Source organism: Poecilia formosa, unplaced genomic scaffold (genome assembly GCF_000485575.1).
Source record: "Poecilia formosa unplaced genomic scaffold, Poecilia_formosa-5.1.2 Scaffold71, whole genome shotgun sequence".
NCBI classification, from domain to species: domain Eukaryota; kingdom Metazoa; phylum Chordata; class Actinopteri; order Cyprinodontiformes; family Poeciliidae; genus Poecilia; species Poecilia formosa.
Window position 1 is genome coordinate 1229717 of NW_006800010.1, and position 21101 is coordinate 1250817.

General features: G+C 37.4%; 1 protein-coding gene across 24 annotated transcripts in view; it reads right to left on the reverse strand.

Moving 5' to 3' along the window:
- Positions 1-21101, reverse strand: part of kiaa1217 (KIAA1217 ortholog) — a 120905-nt gene that overhangs the window by 76300 nt on the left and 23504 nt on the right. The window lies entirely within an intron of this gene.

The following is a 21101-nucleotide window of genomic DNA, read 5'->3' on the forward strand; positions in this document are numbered from 1 at the left end:
AGGGCAGGGGGAGTGGACAACACTTAACAGTGCCCAGGTCAAGCTAATGCCAACTCTCCTCAGTGTGGTGGATATTACTGAATGAATGAATGAATGAATTGTTTAAAATTAAGCTGGAGGATGCACAAAAATGCAAGAAGCTATCTAGAAAGGAAACTATTTTCTACCACACGCCTTGGATTCTTTCAGGTTCCTTCATTCCTGGAAGAAAATTTACCATCATGGAGGTTCAACCTGAAGCAGAACAGTGATCTCTATTGTGGCCAAAGCTACAAATAGGGTGAATTAGATAGAAGAACAGTCATGTGTGAGAATGGCCAAAACCAAAATCTAACTGAAAATTATAGACAAAACTTTGAAATTTCAGTTCACAGAAGCTTGTTTAATTAATTTCAGCTTGATCAACTTTGAATGGGCAAAAATATTCTGGGTCTGCAAAAGTTGGTATCCCAATACACCTGCAGCTGTTTTACAAAGTGCTGACTTCAAAGAAGCTGAAAATAAATTCATCCCATTTCAGATTTTTATTTATATTTGTAATTTTTTGTCCACTTCATAATTATGTGCAACTTTGTGTTTGTCTAGCAAATAAAATCCTAATCAATTCATTGAGATTTGCAGTTGTGACAAAATGTAAAAAATATTCAAGAGGTCTGAATACTTTTACATGGGACACTGAAATGACCAAACTGAGCCCTTCTATCATCTTTCCTTCAATCCGACTGTACTAATTTCACCCCATTCCTCCTCTAACCTCTCCTTTCATCCCGTTTTGAATGCAAGTCTTTCAGCCATTCAGCCAAGACACATGGGCAGATTGGGGTGCTTCTGTGCCAAGTTGGATTCAGGAAACGTTCGTCTTGTTGTTTAGTCTGGGCACCATGTGTTGGAGCAGAGGCCTCCCTCCTTCACCAAACCCCCTTTTTTTTTTCCTTTGGCACAGAATTAAAAAAAAAACACACACTGACGGACGTGATCTGGACAGTCACACAAAACAAACAAAAAAAAACTTTAAAGCACCGGCTAGTACGGAACGAAAAGCAGAAATGTGCAAAGATGAAATGTGCTGTCACTCTACCTGTGGTTCGGATATGCAGGCATGAAGGCCTTATGCATCAGCATTTATTTAATCATGTAATAAAGGGTGAGAAAGACATGTTGACTCAGAGTGAGGGTTATTTATGGAGCAGCAATCTGTGTTTTGCATGGGTGTGACTTAACTTTGTTCACATATGTGCTCTCACATTGGTTTTGTGCTGGTGCGACATTGAAGTTCCTTTCCTGATTTTTTTTTTTTTCCCCCCATCAAAACTGCAAATGGGTCTTACTTTGACTAATCCCTGAGCGTTAAATCCTTCCACTGCTGAAAGGAGACCCAAACAAATGCCGAAAGGAGACAAAATAAATCAAAACAGTCGGGGATTGAACAGTTAAAAGAGCAGGTGAGGATTTTACCTCAGGCTTTTCAGCTCAGTGTCTCAGCCTGTGCCAATCTGCCTCTGAGAAGTCGATCCTTCAGTCACCGCAGAGAATGAGCCACCTGTGAGTTTTGGAAGAACTAGACGGCACTTGTATTATTGAACTTGAGTAAAGAGGGTGAAATGGCGCGCGGTTTGCTTTCTGTGATACAAACGGGATGCAGAAAATGAGGCTGAAGAGCTTTATGATCTCTACTGTGAATAAAAAGTAAAACTGATCTCAACATTTCAAAGATGGAAGAAAACATGAGCCTAGATGAGGCTGAATGAACTGATTTAAAAGATGAGTCTTATTTCAAACAAAAATATGACAGAATCTTTTTTTTTTTTTTACGTTATCAGCTAACATGCTATAAAAATTAACAGGCAACAACTTGTGTTGATGTCTGTGTTTAATTCTGAATTATCGAACATTGTCTGTGGCACACAACAGGGGCTTGTGTTAAAGCCAAAATGATTCACCATGCATCAGCCTTAAAAACTCTGCCAAGGAGTCGTAGCTTCAGAGTGATTCAGTCTCTACTGAGTGAGGAGACGACAGAAATTCCCATCTTAGTGAGGAGGTGAGGTTGACCCTGTTGCTCGGTGTGATGCTGTCTGTACTGCAGTTGGTTCCTCTTCTTCTTCTACTTCTGTTTTAATGGCGGTTGGCAAACAACTTAATGGAACACCACCGCCACCAACAGGTCAGATGTGTGGACCAAATGTCCTCGATACAAATATACAGGCCCACTGAGTAGTCTTTTTATATAATGTCATTAAACACTGAGGTTTTGAGTAAGTGGACATTTGTGTTTTGACTGCAATCCATCCCAGACTGCTGGAAGCACGCTTATAAAGCAGACTGTTAAATCTGCTGCCATTTTGAGTTTCTTGGGAGCAGGATATGAACAGACTTTGATTAAATAAATTAATAACACGTTGAAGTAATGAGAATGTGAAGTGAGAGGTGTGACATCAGAGGCAATCTGTAGAAATGAATGTGGCACTATGAGGCCATCTGACGGTCCCGTAGCCTGCTGCTACAGTGACACAAAAGAACAATGAGACAGAGCTCGCCCAGTAAGCACCACACAGCAGGTCAGATAAGCCTTATGACTTTGTTTCCGTCTCCTTTTTTTTTAGTCATGTAAACATAAACAAGTAAAGGTGAAAAAATTGGCAGAGACTGGGGTCTAAGTTGGGGTCTGAAAATATTGGTGCTTTGAAATCTGATCAAAGGATAAATCAATTCAGTAATCCCAGCTTAGTTATTCTTAGCCATATAGAAGAACAAGAAATTACAAAAACTGCAGTAAAATATAAAAATAAAACATCAACTGATTGGAATGGCATTGGTATGATGATTTTTTTATTTAAAAAAAAAAGTAAAAAAAAAAAAAATCATCCAAAGCCATTGGAGAAATAAAAAAAAACACAATTGCACACAATTATAACTTGTGTTTTCACACCTGTTTATTTCCAAGTAACATGATACCCTTTTATAAAGCAGGCGATAGAAATCATTTTGCAAACTACAGGCTTGTTTCTTTGTTATTTCAGTTCTCCAAGATTCCAAGATGAAAGAAGGAAGAAAGGGAGGACTTGATAATACTTCAATCAAATCCAAATGTCACCTCTCCAAAATTTTGTGTCTGAATCCTAAGTGTATCCCAGTCCACCAGTAGAGGGTTACAAGCAGTAAAACATCTCATCCTAAAACACAAGCAATAGAATAGCAGGTTTGAAAATTTATACCCATTATACATACAACACAAGATGATATCTATGTATTAAAATTCTTGGGGGGTAGGGGGGCTGACAAATTTGAATGCATTTACATCTTCCTGGTTGCCAGTTTGTTGGCATTCTGTGGTTTTCAAACATTTGCATCATTAGTTTGATATTAGTACAGATATGGCCTCTGTGATGCCCCCATGTTTGAAGAATATACTCCTTTGTAGGCCAGCTAACAAGCAAAAAACCCCTGTGGTATTTTTAAACAGCTATCCTTTTTCTGTGGGCTTTTTCCAAACAGAGGGATAATTCTGCTTGCAGGAGTTAAGCAGCTGCATGCAACTTTGAATTTTAGCAAATGCAGTGATGACTTAGTTTCGCTGTCATTCCAAATGTTTTAACTTCTGTTAGTTCCACAGTCCACGTGCATGACGAAACAGGCGTCAAAATGATGCGCAACGCTACATCTCCAGTCAAAATTTCATGCATAAATAAATGTATGTGCCTTCTTTATTTAAGTTAATACATTGGCTAAAATTTAATTCATCAATAGAAAAAACTCTCATTTCAGATATCTACATGTGAAATGGGAAGAAGACAAATGCGTTTTAAATGAGATGTTAAAATTCCTTGTCATATTTAAATGACAAGGAATTGTCATTCCTTGTCATTCTCCCCTCTCAGAGGGGAGAACTCAACAAGGATCTTGTCCAAGCTGTAAGGTCCAAAGAGCAGGGCATTTTCTGCTCAGTCAAACTAGGCACTGGCAAAAATGGAATGGTTCACATGAATGGTTCACCAGCTATGAACCTATTTTGTGTTGCTTGTCGCCCCAAAAATACAAAGTACATTAAAATTGCATAGCTGCTGCTACATAATAAAATGTAGAAAAATTCTACAGGTGAGAATATTTGTGCAAGGCACTATCAACCTAAAGTAATAATGGGTGGGAGAAAGCAGTAGAAATGCTTAAACGAACAAATAAGAGAACCAAAATTCAAGGCACACATGTAAATCATTGGAAGTGCAGCAAACCACAGTTGTAAATATGTGTTTTGTTGTCATAGAAATGTAGATCTAATAATGTTTATGGAGTAATAAAAGGCATTTAGCCTAATTGTGTTTGGCCCATGAGTGCACTTTTGTACCTTCTGGTGCAAGACAAGAATGATTGGGCTTAATAAAATCCATTTAGCATTGCAAACAGTAACAAGTATGAAATATTTATCAGTTGTGCCCTACAATGTCAACAGAAACATTGCTTTCACAATGAGCATGGGATTTACAGCAAGCTGAAGAACTTCATTCATCTAAAAAAATATTCATTATGTAGAGCATGTCTACAAGGATTTAGGATATAAAGTAATTTGCTTATCTATAAATGCTCACTTTATTGGTACTTTTAAAAGTGTTTTGGCTGTGAATAATTGATGATTTTGAGCTTCACATTAAGTGACAGATGTCGCCTTGTGAGCTGTTGGCCTCAATCAGCAATTTAGCATACTTCCGTCGACGTCTCATTGGTGCGAGAACTCGCACAGTATGCCTGTCAAAACCTAATATCAGGGGATCGTAAAACAAACAAATGCATTATGATATTTGCAGCACAGAGAAGCATTTGGTCCCTAACACAATTAACATTCAATCTGCTAAAAAAGAGAGGGTAAAAGGGAACATCGCTTTGACTGCTGTCTGGGTGCATTTGTGGCATTTTTCAGGCTGATCTTTGTGGCGGATGAAGGGGTCAGAAAGAGGACTTTGAGGAAACTCTACAGAGGTTCGTGTCCAGCTGAAAGAACAGCAAAATGTCAGAACAATGTCGTAACATTGATCTACAGCAAACACTTAAAGGTCTCCACATATTTCTCAGTGTTCAGGAATGCATGCAGCTTGGATCGCAGTGAGGGGAGTTGGAGCTTAGACTTTGATCCAGATTTTGTTTTTGTTTTTTTTAATAAAGCCTCACATACGGGGCGACAATGGGCTTGTTTGGTAACTTTTTAGAAAACTGAAAAGACAGGATTTTGTAATTTTTTTGTTAGTATGTAGTTCTTGAGAAATAGATTTATCAAATGTAGGAAACACCAAATCTCCTCTGAGGATTTTTTTTGTTGTTGTTAAGTTGGGTGATTTTTGAGTGAGGTTCACATTCTGGAGAAAGCTTTGCAGGTCAGGGCTGCCACCAGAGTGTCAAAACTCAGCATCTGTGAAAACAACAAGCCTCCAGGGACAGACCACATGTGGAACCATCCACATAGTGTTACTACCATCACCCGATGAACTTCACATGCAACAGCACCTCAAAACAGATGCATTAGAGAAAAAGAAAGTTTTATTTTATTTTTTAAATGGAATCACTCTCAAGTTGTCTGTTGTTTTTTAATTCTAAAATATGTACTCTTTGTGTAGCCTTGTTTTTCCCCCTCCACTGTTGTCATTTAAATAACTTACTATATAACAAGAGATGTAATGCCACGTTCACACAGTAGAAATAATTGGATACGTATTTGATTTAGTACCACATATGGAAGTGGCGCAAATCGGATTTTGCTTTTGGGTGCGGAGATTGGAATTGGGATGCCGTGAAAAAGTCAGATATAGGTTGCATATTAATCAAAGAATTAAATTATAATAATAAACATTAATTTCTTGCAAAACAGCTGCCAAATTATTTGAATTATTGTTTTGCTGCTACTTTGTCTGTTAAGTACTCACCAAAGGCACAAAATCCGATTACATATTTTATTTTTTTTTAGATGATTTTGACTGGTTTAAAGTGAAAGGGGTGGAGAAAAAGAAATGAAGCAAAGAAAAAAAAAGATGGAAACTTTTCTTCTGCGTCACAGTTTCCTGAAAAAGAATCAAAACCTCCAGCTGGTGATTACAGTTAAGCAAAAATCCCCTTCTTCAGTCTTCATAATCTTGCACAAAAGTGCTGCGTCAGTCTCATCACAAGCTTTCACCGAGGAGCTGAAAAGCATGTGAGTCTCACCAGTGACGTCACCTCACAGCCAAACCCTTTCATGCCCCCTTTTGAGAGAAGAAAAATCCCCAGATTTCAGAGTGAGTGTGGGGACAGAATATATTTGATCCCTGCTTCAATTTTTCTTAGTGTTTGATACTGTAAGAATGTATCGGAGACGCTCAGAGGCACAGGGCAGCTGTCGGCTCAGCTTCTCTGTTAACGGGGTGAAAAAGAGAGAGAGAGAGAGAGAGAGAAACTTGGCAAAAGTGAAGTTTTAGTCACATCCTAACTGAACGAGCTGTGCTGGCAGGGATAAAGTGAATAGGGTCGTATTAAACTCTATCGAAACGAGAGCAAGAGGGAAACTGCAGGCTAAACTTGAAATCCAAGAAGCCGTACACCTGGGGGCGCTACTGTACATGCCAGGAGATTTTGTACTCATCGACCTGGTGTGGAGGGAAATCTATCTTTTTTTTAATTTTTTTTATATAAAATATTTTACTACTGTTTGTTGTAATTTATTGAAGTTGTAGAAAGAATGCAAGCTATTGAAATGTCTCCATATGGGCCAAACAAACTTGTCTGAAGCACATAGACTCTGTGAAAATATATTTTAAACATCCATTCCCAGAGTTATGCAGTTAAAACATTACTTTAGTTTTTTTTTCTGTATTAAACCAATTTTTAAAAAAATCTAATTGATTTTATTACTAAACATAAATTCAGTGACTAAAAATGTACATAAAAATGTAAAAATAACACTAGCTGAAAGTAAAAAGTAAGCATGTTCAATATATTAAGCATTATGTTGAAGATTATTGTGAGTTTATTGTTGGGACCCCCATAAAGTTGATTGTAAAGTTAGAAGCCTGGCACATTGGTGTTAGCTTGCTAGTTAGACATCTTTTCTGCTCTGGTAAAAAGCCTGGACTGCACTGTTTATTTTACCAGCAGACCACATGACATCCAACAAACACAAAATTGTCTGAAAAGAGCGATGGATGACATTAATCTTGTATCCAGACAATGATTTATGTTTTTGGTGTTATTTGCTACTGCAAACGTTTTGTAGTTTCAAGAAGGTTGAAATTTCAGAGGGTTTTTTGTCAAAAAGCTACCATCCACAGCTGACTGATAGATTGAAGTAACAACAGGGAGAAAAGGGAGTACTACCCTACACTACATATAATGTGATGAAAAAAAAACCATACTGCCATGGGCATGTCATAAAAAAGTACTTAAATCACAGAAATAATGTTTGAAGGAATTCACTTAAATCAAAAACCAACCAATGGCTCTTGTCAAAGGCATCAGGGAAATATAATTCTGATTTAGGAGGGGCGGGGGGGAAGTTAAATAAGACATATATGTGAGAACAACTAAGAGCCATGCGAATTAGTTTGATATTTTTTTTCTAAATTGCAACCCAATAAAGGGTGTATACCTTAGGAATCTTAGCATATTAATTCTTAAGGTTTCAAAGCAAGGCGGGAAGTTAAAACTTTACATAGGACATAATTACAGTAAAGTGTCTGTTGCTTTGCAGCCAAACGTGTTGAATTTAAAAAAGGAGTCAGTTATCTCTGGTAAACCCAAAGTCAGGCTCTGAACTTAGAACCAAATGCTAGCCTCTGAAATTATTTGTGTCTTAGTAATACTACAGCGCAGATGGGAAACAATCTTATATACTCTCTGACTGAAGTGGAGCTCTGTGAAAAGCAGGACGACTCTTTATCTTTCTAATTAATATGCGATCAATGTTATTTTCTGTGGAAACTTTAAGTTCTAGGAATTCAAACATTGCATTACACATTTTTGACTCATAATATTTAAATAAAGCCTTAATTAGGAATATGATCAAAGCCCAAAAGCAGCATAGCTGATAAACGTTTAAACTGAAATGCTAGACTCCCCCTCTAAAAGTAAATAGAAAACGGGTACTTTCAGAAAAACACTACATTAGTAAAAAAAAAAAATGTTGAAATGCACTAAGGAATATCTGAATTAAATCCATTTATATTGAGACAGAAACTGGAGAAGAATGATAGCATTACTTTACAGTAACAGGAATTTCTATCTAGGGAATACAATTTATGTCTCATCTCGCAAACTTAAAGCAGACATTTGCCAAAACAGCCCATAGCTCATTAGTTATTATTTATTAACCACATACTGCAGACTCTGGCAGTCATAAAATGGGGCACATTCCAGTAAAAATCTACCAACCAGATACTTCAGGGGTAAATAAAAACCCTCAAGTATCAACTCCACTGATAACTGAAGTCTGCAGGTAAACACATCCTGCATTCAGCCTCCGACTGAAAAGACTGCAATGCAATTCCAAGTAAATTCAGCAAGAAGAACTGTGATCAGTGAATGCTACAGAGCCCAGATAAAGATCAGAAAAAAGATCTTATTCTGCTGGTTAATATATTTATTTGTCTCTAAGGTCTGTTTTGTTCTGAAAGAATGAAGTGAGGGTGATACAGGGTAAAAGAGAGGCCTTTTAGATGATTTAATATCGTCTTATACTGCTCAGCTCACAAGGCCCAAGTCATCAATCTTAAACTAAAGCCTTGATGTAAACACAAGGGCTACATGTTTATCCTCTTCCTAAAAATGCTTTAATTCTGTGTAATATTGAAAATGCATGTTTTAATTTTTTTTAGAATGCTTAAAATACATATTTTTTCTCATTTACTTCCCATACCTACATTAGCTCCATCTAGAGTAAAGATGCACTATGATGTGTCCAAGTGACTGGAAACGGCCTGGACCCTTAATCAATGAATAGACTTTTCAAAGTGCAACCTTGGTAGCAGTGACAACAACACTCTTCAGTTAGTGCTGTTACTGAGTGAAGTACACACAAAAATGACAGTTTTCTTGGCTTAGACTTTTTGAGTAAAGTTGGGTTAGAGAAAGCACAGAAATGCAAAAAGCGGTTTCAAAGAAAGATTTAGTTTCTACAATGTGTCTACAATGCGAGACTTTCAGCTGATAACAAAAGTGTTAAGTGAAAAGAGGCTGTTGTTTGTCATGAATTTTTACCTGGCAATGGGTTTTACAGACTGTTGAAAGGAATTGAAGGGATCCCTTTCAAACAGCCATTTAAAACACTGTCCCATTAATTTATTTATTCTCGTAAATCCAGTCTGACCTCAGATTTCGAATTCATCTGAAACAGTGAAAGTGGAGTGCACAATTTAGGTGATGTCATGTGGTATTTGCACATCAAATAAGCCGCAAGTGTGTTCCGCACTACTCTTCCTAAAGGTAAGGATCTATATAACCCAGAATGAAACTGGTGCATGGGCAATTTTCTCAGTAATGGGCAGACTTGATTTGTTGGGTATTTCTTACATATTCTGCTAATAACAAAAAAGTTGGTAGAATATAGTGACATCTAAAGTCAATCAAAAATAGCTACATGCAGAACATAACAGAAGTTCTGTACTTTGACATAGTGATTCTTCAGTCAGCAGTACTTTAGTGAACAATGAGTTTCGACCAGCAGAAGCTTAAAAGGTCAGTTTTTCCAATGTTACAGTCTGTACTGAATAATCTCTTTCCTTCAGATGGTGTGTATGAAGTGGAACAGACCTATAAACATAATTCATGTGAAGACCATGTCACAAAACACTTAAAGCTGGAGCTTAGCTGCCTTCAAGCCATCTCTGTGTTTGAAGTTTACCCCTCCTCTGCGCTGCCAAACAAGGTAGGGAAGGAATTGGAAAAGGAAACTAATGAAAGGGTTAGCCAGTTTTTGCAGCTTAAATGTGGTATATGGAAATGAGAGATTTCTGTGTGACCTTAAATGCAAAAAAACAAATGCCATGGGGTGGTCTCCTGCTGGAAAACTGTTATTCTTCAGATCAATGGGGTTTTACGCATTGGTTGGTGATGCTTTACAACTGAACAAAACTAACAAATAAACAGATATACAGAGAAACAAACAATTTGGATCAAGATTCCTCGTGCCAGAGATGCATCTAAAAGTTGTAGAATATTGGTGCTCAAGGACCAATACTAGTAACCACTGAACAAATGTTCTACGTTATATCTTCTCTGTACAAACATTGTTCTATTAAAATGACAAGAGTACAGGAGATTAAACATTTAAAATAAGACTGAACAGCAACAAATGTTCCACTGCATTAAATTACTTATCAAGTCTTAGTGTATTATGTTGTTTCCTTGTTTTATAAAAAGTGCTTAAATATCCTCACTAGATAACAGATCAAGGTGTATCATCAAATAGTATTTTAGGAACTCTGTTTCCTTTCATCTCAGTTGTTTGCTGATCTAGGTTGCTGTCAGATGTGGTTTGTTCACAGTTTGCTGTCATTTTCAGTGCAAGAAACTGGGGCAGACAAGGGCACATCTGAGGCACTAAAAGCTGCTGCCGCAGTAAAGTGGCAGAGAAGACAAGAAACTAAAGTTGAAAGGAAAATACAGAGTGACTGTGGTGATTCAGACAACCATAATGCTTCTGTTGGAGCAACCAATTACAGAGAAAGAAGTGTTTCATTGTTTCATTGTGGGCATGACATAACTTCAGGGACACATTTTTGCCCTCCCAAAGGCATCAACAAAAAGTAAGCAAGGACTGCCTTCTCTGTACTAACCTTGTGTGCTACTCTTATTTTCAATCCAGAAAATTCACCTACAGATACATACATACACACACCCACACACACACACACGCACACACACACACACACAAAGATACGATAGGTAGTGTCTTGGAGACGTAATAAACTGTCACCGAACAGAGGAATCTAAAAACTCTCTGGCAAGCCTAGTCAGCATTTAATTGCATTGGCAATTTTTTTTTTATTTGAAACTAACATTCTTATAGTTTTCAAACCGATATAATTTCTGCGATAATTCCAAATTATGTTTCTCTGATGTCAACAGAAAACCATAACCACATGCCTTCCAACTGTCATGAAAATACTATATGTTAGCGAGGGATGCAGTTTTTGTGCAAAATCCAATTATAATCAGTGTGATTTACTGAAGAAGGTTTAACTGCACTACACCAATGTAGTGCAGAGGCACTTGGACATGGAGAAAAACACGTGCAGCTGCCAGAGCCAACTGATGTGGCTAAATGTGATGGTAGAGGGTTTATTGATTCGCAAAGTTGCTAAAACGTAAAAACTGCTGAAGATAAAAGAACCACTTTATGCTCACAAACAACAGCTGTGATCGTCTCAGTGCTGCAGCTGGTTACTCCATTGGCGATTTCTGATCTAGTCATAGAATTAACTGATATCTCCTCTTTTTAAAGTTTGGGTTGTTCCTTTCGTTATGTCTAAGACTAATAGTTTATCATAGCTCTATGCCAAAAAAAATGTCTAATGAGGAGGATATGACTCAAAACACTTTTTCCTTGAGATAGGCGTATTACAAAAATCACTTCTGTGCTTTGAAACACATCAAGACTATTAAGTTTCCTGGCTCTACAGTAGGATTAGCATTCATTTAAACAAAAAAAACCTTGATTTTCAGCTCAACACAGCTAATTAGGTAGCTTTACTTGTGTCATTTATATTGTTGCTTAAGACTATGTTGCATGGCCTTAATCCATACCTTAAATTTATAAATCTCAACATAACATTTCACATGCTATGTACAAGGTAGATTATATAAGACTTCATATCATAAATCATGGTCAAGGAATGAAGAACTCAAAGGCAGGACTAAGAGGCTACAAGCAGGAAGGTAAACAATCCAGGAGTTCTATAACAGGAAAAAACAACTAAACAGAAACAGACAGAGCTGTGAAATATGACTCTAGATCAAACAGGTTGGGGAAAAACAAGCACAAAATGGCAAAGAGCAATCCAGGAGAAAATATGGACTGAAGGGAGTAATTACAAGGAGCATCATATAACTTCACAATGAACGGAAACCTGGTTTCTTAATGAAACAGGAAGAAAATACATCAGTGAACGCAAAACCTTGTCTTTACGGGAGATTTATTTTATTTTTTTGTTTTGAAGTAAGGTTGTAAGTGTGTGCCCTCCTGTGCCTGGTTGAATGCATGAACTATTAACCTAGCTTTACAAAGTTGATTTCTTTCAACTTAAAACAACTTCTGTCACAAAAAGTTCATTATTTCTTTTCTCAAAATAAAATGTTTAAACATTTAGGCTAATGTCACTGCTACACTACATATAACCACGATTATTTGCAGAGAAGACAATGAACAAGCACATTTTACAAGGGTAACAAATATAAATTAATGGAAACATAGTAATTGACTTCTATGTGAATAAGATTGAAAGCAGAGTAAAACGGATAGATCCAGACCATCAAAGAGCAATCATTTACACAAACCTACGATCAATTCAGTGTGGCAGACCAAAGATGCATATTTTCTGAACTGTGGGAAGAAGCTGGCATACATATTTACAGGCCCCAGCTGGAATTTGAACCCATAATCTGAACCATGCCACACTGCCCACCCAGACATAAATACCACTTTAACAAATATTGAATGGATAAGTATTTGCAATTTCAAAAGGCAGAGCCACATTCTGAGACATGACAGTAGGAATACAGTGGGGATTATGTGAAGGTAAAAAGGCATCTAAAAAGGAATGTCTTTTTACCTAGATGCCTTTTAGGTGAAACGGCATCTAAAAATGTCCGTCTGGACGGACAAAAAAAAAAAAAAAAAAAAAAAAAAAAAGGAGTCAAGCATCACAACTACATTATCTAAAGAAGAAGTAGATGTCATCCTCAGCCCCAATAATACAACACAAATGAATAAATAATTCAAGCCAACTACCTTTGGCTTGAAAGGTAGTTCAAGCCAAAGGTTGAACTACCTTTGAAAGGAGGGCCAAACCCCAGTATTAACTAGAGAGCGACATATTTTGAGTAATTATTGTTTATTAGTAAATATAGCATACAATATTTATATTGATATGTTAGTGCTGTATTTTTTTCCTGGATCAAAGCAAGACATTTCTGATCATTTGTGGATCAAATGTCTAATTAAAAATCTTAACTTGATCTTATCTTTATTCAAAAGCCCATCCTTTCTATTAACTACATGGTTAAACATGTGTTTTGCAGAATCAAAACAATCTTCACATTTCAATCAAAGAAGCACAAAAATCCAGTACTTTAAGAGGTTTAAATTTAAAACATACTACATAGATGTCTGCTTTCAAAAGGTCTGACATCGAACAAATATGTCTGTGTGCTCTGGCTCTTGCTTACAGTCAGAGGAACAGACAGACATGGATGAATACATATGTGTACGCATCACATTTGCCTGAGAGGGAAAAAGAGCGAAAGAGGGGAAGTGGAAAGATATCGATTTCTCTGTCGACTCTTTTGAGAGGAAACCCTGAGGGAGCCTTTAAATTCACTTCCACCCTTCGGTTGGCTGAATTAACTTCATTTATCCTTTGGACTAAAACACAAACATAAAAAAAGATCTATTGCTCAGTGATATGTCTAGATGGAAAGAATTTCACGCTGCATTTGGAATTTTTTGCTTTGATCATTTTATTCTTTAATCAAGCCAATGAATGGAAACTGTGGAACTGAAAAACATGCAAGATGTTGGTAAATAAGTAAAGACCTTGCACGTGCAAATCAAAGAAACTGTGACTGAAACCAATTCCTTTGTTTCATCTTGAATCTAACACACAGAGAAACCAAATCCCCTCTGCTGTTTTTCATTGAGAACCGGACAGACCAAGGATCAAGAGAAAAGCCTCACTTCCCTGAACTACACTTTAGAATCAAAACATACACACACCAGTCCCAAAAAGAAGGATTTACAGCAGACACTCATGAGTGGCCACATAACTTTAGCTCTTTCTTCTTGCTCAGCGAACCAGTTATTGTCCGTTTGTGTTTGGCAGATGAGTCACATCCAATCATCGTCTGAGCACAAGCCCCGGGTCAATGAACACACCATTAACTCACCTATAGTCCATTGCTTCTAATGACTCATTGGACATCTCTTCAGTCCCTGGGTACTTATTGACAAACCAAGGACAAAGGTAAGTTGTCCCCTACAGCTGTGAAAACATCCTGGCGTTGTGGCTGCCTCCTTTGAGGCGTTTAGATGGAAAGCCCTGTCCAAACTCTCTTAATTGACTTTTTTCTCCTGTAGAAGGAAAAAAATCTTTAACTTTAACAAAAGCAACAAACTTAGAGGGTTAGAGGTTCAAAAATTGATTTGAGATATTCTGTCTCCACTGCATTGTATGTCACTTGTTTTACTTTTCTTATTGCAGTGCTCTTTTTTTTATTTCTCTCAAGTTCTTTAAGCACAAAAATCAGATAATCAGATAAGCAGAGAAGTGTTTCTCCTTTGGCTACATACAATAGCAAGTGATATGGGTTACAATGACAGAGCTCTTTTTTAAATATGATTCAGGGTCTCTTTTGGTTCTCTTTTTAGAAATCTTTGCAGCTTAATATTGATCCTTTTTTTAGCCTTTTGTGTGCTATATAAAAAAACTGACAAAATTGATAAAGAGAACTGAGACAACTTTGGTCAAATAGAATTATGCTGTTGCAATGTCTCTGTTCTTGCCATGTATGCTGATTTATTGAAAACTGCATGTTTCACATGTCTAAATGCAAGGGAATAACAGGGATATGGATGAATAGCAATTGCATCTTTGAAGCATGTTTGTTGCTCTTGTTGAAGTCATGTTCCAAATAGCGCACGACTGTTGGGATCGAAACTGTGAAATTCAGTATTCTGCAACACCATGTTTAACTTTTTATGTTAATTTCACAACGACAACACCATCTTTTTTAAATATTTCTCATTACCACAGAAGCTTTTATAAAGTAGGCTATTAACATTGTCAAAACATCCACAGCAACAACAAAGAATGAATCCAACAATTATACCTCAAACAGTCGCCATGGTGTAAAACAATTACATCGATTGTTCATTAGTCTTTTTGAACTGTTTCTTTTCTAACCTGTTCTATCAGTTGGCTGTGCTACAGTGCTGTAAAGATTTTACATGAAAAGAACAATAAATTGATGTACACATTGGTAGTATTGCAGTGTTCAAAGCATGAGAAAAAGTTGCGGCTTATAGTCTATAAATTACAGTAATTTACTGTGTAAGATAACTGAGCTGTTTTTTAAGCTGAGCCATTGCCAGTGTGCTTGTATAGCGAGATTAGTTATACTAGCATGCAGTGCTAGACCAGTGCATAAACTGATGCTTTTTTTTTTTTTTAGAACTTCTTACTTCTAGTGGAGATGCAGTGTGTGGCAGCAGTGAATATCCAAAAAGGGCTAAATATGATGAGCATTCTGATCGATGACTCTGAGGTTCTAGCTAGCCTGAGCTATCTAAATTGAGGAACCACGGATATGGTTTATTTTCAGCAACCATTCTCAAACATGTGCAATACAAATGACTAAAACTACCTTAATTATTTCCTCTGGTGTGTTAAATTTGCAGCTTTATGTTGTCAACATTTGCTTGCTCAGACCCATCCAATGCCTCCTGATTATTTTGCAACAAGTACGTGTGATTTAGCAAATTTTCTCAGTTATGTGCAAATGAATGTGAACATGTAGGAATAACTGAGCATAATTCACATAAACCCATAAAATGAGTTTCTGATTGCTTGATTCAGAGTAAAAGCAGGGGGTTTAGCTTGCAATCAACCTCCTACTTACTGACAATCTATCAAGACATTCAATTCAAATGTAAAGACGGGAAAGATCCTTTAAAATCACTGAAAATCATTCTTTTCTGCCTAGTAAAGAATGCATGCTTAAGTCTACATGGCCTCTCAGATAGAAGTGGTTTTAAAATGGATTTGTCAAAATGTTCAAAGGTTTTTCATTAAATTTGACATGCTATGTCAGCTATGTGTGTAAGCTGCTGTTCTGGTCTAATTTTGTATTTATTTTTGCCATTTTATAGTTGTCAAAGATGAAAATATCAGGAAATTATGTTTTTTTTTTCTTCATGTTGTTTTTAGAAATTGATTTTATTTCCAATCAAAGATTCAGTGTCAAATAAATGGATGAACATATTCCAATTCTAAAACTCATTTATGTCACACTAAGCTGCTTTTCAGCTTTTTTTTTTTCAAGAAAAACAGTCACCAAAATGTCAGTTACATATAAACGCAACTTTTACAGTAAGTGAGCAAAACTGACACTGCGATCTCAGCAGTGAATATGTCAAAGTAAATCTCTCACAAGTGAATCAAACTGTTACAGACACCCAGGCGAGTACAACAAAATATCAAATGCCTCACTAACCTCTGACACTTGAAGGCAAGCTGAAGCAACCCTGCACATATTGATGTGGTTACACAGTTAAAAGCCAGACACAGCAAAAACACAAGCGTGGGTGTTCTCAGTCCCTTCCCAGTCATCCAGAGGTGAGGTCATCCAGAATCAGAGATTCCCAGGGACAAATTGCTACCTGGTGGGTCATAAAGTCTGAAGACTTTAATGATCATACACATGATGAAAACGTTAAGTTTGTCTAGACCAAACAAAGCCCTGATAAGGGAGCTAAAGACAGGATGAGTCATTATCAACCAGAGACTGTCCAAACGTTAACCTTTCCGACTGATTTGACTTTCCAGGTTAAGATGCTCTCATAAATACACTACAGCCTTGAAGTTTTTGTTCAAAATAACCTAAGAAAGTTCATGTTGAATTTCAATAGTCTATCAGAGTCATGCTGAAACAGAAGAAAACTGGGTTTCATCTCTTGCTTCTTGAAGATGTTTTACAAGATTTTGGTAGGGGTGAGATGGTGTGGGGAATATTTTCTTGTAATACTTCAATCTAAATTAAGCATAATTTAAATGCCACAGTCTCCCTTACTGTTGCTGGCCATGTCCATCTTCTATTAACTCAAATCATCTCAAACTAGTTTCTAGAAATTTACCATTAGTTCAATGTAATCCAGTGACCTACAGAGTTGTCAACAGAGCACCTTTGGGATGTGTTAGAACAAGAGATATGCATCACATATGTGTAACTGACACATCAGCAGCAACTGGGTGTTGCAGCAACCGCGTGATGCTTCAACCTGTGAGCATGATGCTCCAACTTGTTGCAAACGAGGTGCACTTAAAACAAAATTGGTCAGTGCATTCCTATACGCTTAGTATATCCTCAGAATATTGTTTCCTTTGTCAAACCTCAAATGAAATGATTGTTTCTTTGCCACACTGTGTCACTGCTTTCTAGTCACCTCTACAAAATAGTAGGGGTGACTAAAAAGTTTTTAGAATGTTTGACATGATTAATAGACTAGATTTTGCAACTTTTATTTTTAATATGTTTATGTGGTACAAAACATTCATGACAAAAGTGAAAGAGTTAATTCACCTCCCTCTGGCTAAAGATTTTCAGGGTTACATAAGGGTAAAATTCTTGACTCAAGAGTCGAAATGGTGTCTGGTGCTCACTGCATATCATAGACACTTTGTGTCTGTCGATGTGAAGACAGACTTTTAATGTCAGCCCATGTGTCCTGATGGGCTGACACATTTCACTTATGTCAATCACAACATTTGACAACTCACATGATGACAGTGTCTAATGTTTTATTTGGCTGCAGAAGATTATGCAGACGGGGAGAAATGGGAGAGGTGACAGACTTCCACAATGGAGAGCTAAATTCAACTACAACCTCTTTTTTCAAAAGCACTTTTTTACTTTTGTCACAAATTAATTCTAAACAAATGCTTAAAATGTTAGTCAATACAACATTTTTTAGATTGGAATCATCCATGCGTTAGTTCATGTCATGATGTGGTGGTTTGGAGGTGGTGAGGTTGAACGCCGAGACCCAGATGATGATGATGATGATGATGAAGATGATTTAATAAAGAGAGCTCAAAACACAGTCCAACACAGGCGGCACAGCAGAGAGTTAGCACACAGCTAATTACCGGAAGGAACTGAAAAACAGGACTGAATGAGAGAGCTAAACCGACACAGGACTTAACAGTTCAACTGTGAGGCCAGGCAGACAAACGACAAATGACATTCAATGACAAGGATCCGACAAGAGACAGAGACAACAGGTGAACTTAAATACACATGGGGTAATCAAGGGAACGAGACACACCTGGGAATAATCAACAGGGAGGACAGGACATCACAAAGACTCACGGGAAACAAGGACACAGAAAAAAACTAAGAAATAAATACACAAAAACACAGATCGTCACAGTTCATCTGTTAAAACACATAGTCAGTCCAACAGAAGAAATTGATTTGGGAGCTCACTTGCAAATAAGATTGTCAGCCACCGCTGCACTAATGTTTTTGTTTGTTTGCCTATTATAGACACATTGGTGGGGCCACAAATTTAACCTCATCCCAATATAGAAACAGCAGTGAACAACACAAGCACTTACGATTTGTAAGGATGTTTTCATAAGTGTGTGGGAACAAATTTAGCTATGCTTACTTCAAAAACACTGCTCCCTACACATGATTGGCCATTGAAACAAACTGCTTTCCTGTAACTTCTGCTTTCATGCCAAATGCATACTGTCATTACACCAGTTGGAAGTACAAGGCAACAAAATGCAGATCGCATCTAAGCAAAACTGCATAAGCAATGATCAAATAACCAAGTTGTGCCCAAAAAACAAGCCAGCATCTTAGTGGATTTTGCAGAAGGAATAATGTGAACAAACTTCAGAAAACCAACTCAAAAGTAGAAAAGTTCTGTTATGTAAGGCTTCAACGTGTTAATCTCTGCTGCCTTTCAAAAGCTTTTTGAAGTTTAATAAATATTGTAAAACTTCTAGCTCACCAAAATAGTATCAAATTGAGGGTTACTGCAGAATTTTGAAGAAAATTATACCTGAATCTACGCTTAATGTTACACACTGTCTGGAGCAAATATATCAAACGGATTTCACTCTTGGTGGGGGATTCCACTTTAACGGCTGAAATTGGATCCTTTGGTGAGCAGCAGTCATCTTTGAAGCTTTTCCACAGTGGAAATGTCACCTGTCACACACACTTATTGTCTGACAGGCCTATGTGCAACAGCTCTGTTTGACTCGTGGGCTTGGGTCACTGCTACCGTCAAGCCCAGTGGCTGGAATTATTTCAGGAGTTGACTCTACAGGGACTTTAATTTTAACACTCAGTTTTTATAGAGGTCGCGATATAGCTAATAATACCGCTAACAGCGGAATGTGTTTCAAATGCAAAAAACGAAGGCACCATTTAACAGAGGTTGCATTAAGTCAAGACGCTGCATTGCACAAAGTTTATACATCAAAGTTAAGTGAAATAGGTTTACTTTGTTGCAAGTTTCTGCAGAGAGTGTGCTGCTGATGCACTGCCTTTTCAACTGAGAACTTCAAAGGTACTGTCCAGAGATATAATAAAGTTGAACAGCCACTGAAGTAAAACTCCTACTTAAAAATGCACTGCAGGACAGGCAAATGCAGAGAACAGTTCATTTATTCTATTTGATGGTCTTTTGTGAGTTTATGATTGCCTATGTGCATGACGGGGGCTGGTGGAGGAGTCTTTCAATAATGCTGTCATAACACAACAGGAGAAAGAGATAGGAAGAGGAGAGTGACTCAAGGAGAAACAAAAGCAGAGAGGGTGTTGGCGAGGAGAAAGACAAAAGGAATCACAGTGAGGAGTGAGGGAAGACAGAAGAACTCCGTGAGGACATGAAAGAAAACAAAGAAGGCTTTAATTACCGGACATAATCAAAGTGTGGTTAATTAAGAACTCTGGGTTTGATGTTTAATCATCTCTACAGGGGCTGACCCAGGCTTTGAAGAAGGTCATCAGTTCTGTGGAAGGACCATTTCTTTATGTAAAGAAGATACTAGAAGCTCAGTGAGAACAAGCACATCTGGTTTCCAGAACAAACCTGCTCCCCCTTCATACCCCTAACCTGACTTCATGATCCGAGATTCACACACAGACACAACTCGGGACCTGTTGATTTCCCAGCATGCCCAGCTCACATTCCTGACCTCCTTCTGTCACTCTACCATTGGACTCCGCCTTGTTGCCTTTATCTACATCACCCCCATTCCTTTTGCAATTCCCTGTCTTTGACTACAAACCAATCAGTCTGCAGTGATTTATGACTGACTGACAGGGAACGTTACAGCAGCTCAAAGAAAAGTCAGTCAAGCTCTCAACAAGAGCATCATAGATGTAAAGGATTCTGATAAATCTTCAGTTGCATACCGTCTTGCTCACATTTCACTTGAAAGTGTTAAAAGGTTGAGTCCTAGCAGGACATGAAAGCAGGTGGCATGCAGAGTTGGGAATGTTGAAAGGAGGACCAAAGGGGAGAGAGATAAGCACTAGTGGACACCAACACAGCAGGACAGTGACAGAGGTTTCATGTATGTCAACCCAATTACAACACTCTTCAGTGTGGAAGTTAAAATGAGATATTTTAATGTACTTGAAGCAGAGAAGCTGTAAGGACATATTTTAAAAGGAGGGATGTCAGCTGTTTATTCAGGCAACTACAGAAGACAGAGTTCGCTAGATGCTCTAGCATACATTTCTCTACTTTACCATTTTGCACTTTTGCAAATTTGATCATTTGCACCTGAAAGGTTCCTAAAATTGGTGACAGGGCTCTGCTGAACGTTGCAAGGGTACAAGCTTTTATCATTGTTGGCAGAATAGTTTTGGGGAGTGGGAGGATCATCCAATTCCTTCTCATGATATCTCACTTCAGTCAAGATGATATTTTAGTTGGTTTAGCAAAATGAAAAAAAAAAAAAAAAAAACTACCCCTCAACCAAAAGTGAACCCCAGACTACGTACATTTGCATCAATTTAACATTATTAATAATGTTAACAGCAGAAATAAAAAAAAAAATAGAAGAACAATTCCAGTACTTATAAACCCAAACAAAACTGTACAGCATACCAATAAACCACAAGACCAA